The 1,885-nt window shown below is 34.1% G+C and overlaps 1 long non-coding RNA gene across 3 annotated transcripts in view; it reads left to right on the top strand.

The window, feature by feature from the left end:
• The first annotated feature begins 460 nt into the window (after positions 1-460).
• Positions 461-1,885, top strand: part of LOC113344437 — a 3,209-nt gene continuing 1,784 nt past the window's right edge. The window contains exons 1-5 of one of the 3 annotated variants that reach the window (XR_003357813.1): positions 461-609; positions 906-981; positions 1,072-1,153; positions 1,324-1,525; positions 1,670-1,809. This is a non-coding gene — a long non-coding RNA (uncharacterized LOC113344437). Of the gene's footprint in view, positions 610-905; positions 982-1,071; positions 1,154-1,323; positions 1,526-1,658; positions 1,810-1,885 lie in introns of those variants that run through there. The other 2 variants (XR_003357812.1, XR_003357814.1) reach the window with 2 other exon arrangements.

Raw genomic sequence — 1,885 nt, 5'->3', positions numbered from 1 at the left:
TGGTTCATATTTTATTCATCGTTATACTGAGTTTGAAGTTCGAATCAATACTTAGCTTCATATTTATCGATTTCGACGATGTATCCTATTAAGTTTGAAGTTAGTTACCTCCCAGAGCTTCATATTTATCAATTTCGATGATGTATCATATACTAAAGCTACTTCATGACCTGTATGACTAGTTGAAATAACTTCATGACCTATATAATTAGTCGAAATTAAAACCGGAAGCACAAATAGAAAGCACAGAAATACAAAGAGAAAGCACAAAGAAAACACATTTGTCTCATTTCATATGAGAATCCAAAACCAATTTTCCACCGTTCACAAATTTTCACCATCCGTATGAGAAATCCATCTCCACTGTCCAAAATATTTTATACTCCTTTCCTCTCTGTTTCTTTTCTTCTTTCTCTTTCTCTTGTTTTCACTTTCTCGGTCTGTTCCTCTCTAACTCCGCCTAAACCCTCTCTCTAAAAAAAAATTCCAAATCAAAGTGTAAAAACGATGAAATTGAAATACGTAAAGTAATGATGATAGACATGGTGTTGGATCTGATATTTGGGCGTTGTTAAGAACTAAAACGCAAAGATTGAAGCAAGACCCAGGGTTTGTTTGATTTCTCTTAAATCTCTATAGGTTAACATTTTTTTTTAAATTTCAGATATTCTTTAATTCGTCCAGGGTTCTTAGTTTGTTCCAAATTCGTAACAAAATACCCAAATAAAAATCTAATAGGGAATGATTCGGAAGTTGCTAAGACCTAAAACACAAAGATGTAGGGTTTATTCGATCTTCTCGTAAATCTATTTAGGTTAACCTTTTTTTTGTTGTTTATTTGGTTTTATCACAGGTTGATAATGATCATTTCATAGTTCTGAACGATTTGATTGTGTATTATGCAGATTTCACCATGTAAAAGGCCTAAATGTGGGTTTCTATCAGATTTAAACAAGTCAAAGCATGGACGTCTAAGGAACTGTAATTATTCATGCTTTTGGTGCAGTTGACTGATAAGTTCCTGGATTTCATCTTCTACACTGTTAAGTTTTTGATTTAATATTGCTGCAGAAGCATATCGGTATGGACATTTGGGATGTGGCTATGGAGAGAAGGGAAGCTGCTCGAGAAATTGTTTGCAGAGCATATCTAGGTCAGAATTTTTTCCCCCTGTTTTATTAATAGTGTTTTCGGAATTTGATTTTTGTCCCCTGATTCATGGATTTGTGGTGTCATTTTCTTGAGCATCACAAGAAAAGTTAGGGATGGAGATTCTTATTTTGCTTGCTCATTTGAATTGAAGAATTTTGGTTTACTTTTCAGGGGTTTGGAATGAGGTGTTGGTTACTACAATGTAAATACCTCTCATTTCCTTTTACATTGCTCTATGGTTTTCAACATTGAAAGCTAGCACAACTTGTGAAGCTACTTACATTGGCTGTTCATTTGCTATTGTTTAAAGCCGATTTGCCCCGTGTTATCCAGTCTACTAAAACATTGTTATTGCCTCTCTTTATTGGTTCAGGTCTGCTTACATACTTACTGCAATTTTGTTTTGTTTCATTCTGTTTTAGGCTTGCTACTAGTTTCCTTTAGATTTTCTGTAATTGGCATTAAAGATTTTGTTCACATTGCAATTTCATTTTGGCTATGTGTAGGGATGTCACAGAGACCTGGATTTTGGGATGTTTGTATTGGCTTATAACTTTTTACCCATCTTCAACGCAAAATCATCGAGGGATTTGATATTGCGGTTAGCGGGGAGGTTGGTTTTGACTGGAAGGGATTCTTTTTTGTCTTTTTTTTTATTTGATTTTAATTTTTTTGTTATGTACCTGAAAACTTCATGTCCTTTTTTTTTTGGTTTCTGGATCTTTGCAACTCC

This window comes from Papaver somniferum, unplaced genomic scaffold (assembly GCF_003573695.1).
Source record: "Papaver somniferum cultivar HN1 unplaced genomic scaffold, ASM357369v1 unplaced-scaffold_76, whole genome shotgun sequence".
Taxonomy (NCBI): Eukaryota; Viridiplantae; Streptophyta; class Magnoliopsida; order Ranunculales; family Papaveraceae; genus Papaver; species Papaver somniferum.
Note: the sequence above shows the minus strand (reverse complement) of the source record. Positions and strands in the feature narration are given on the sequence as shown.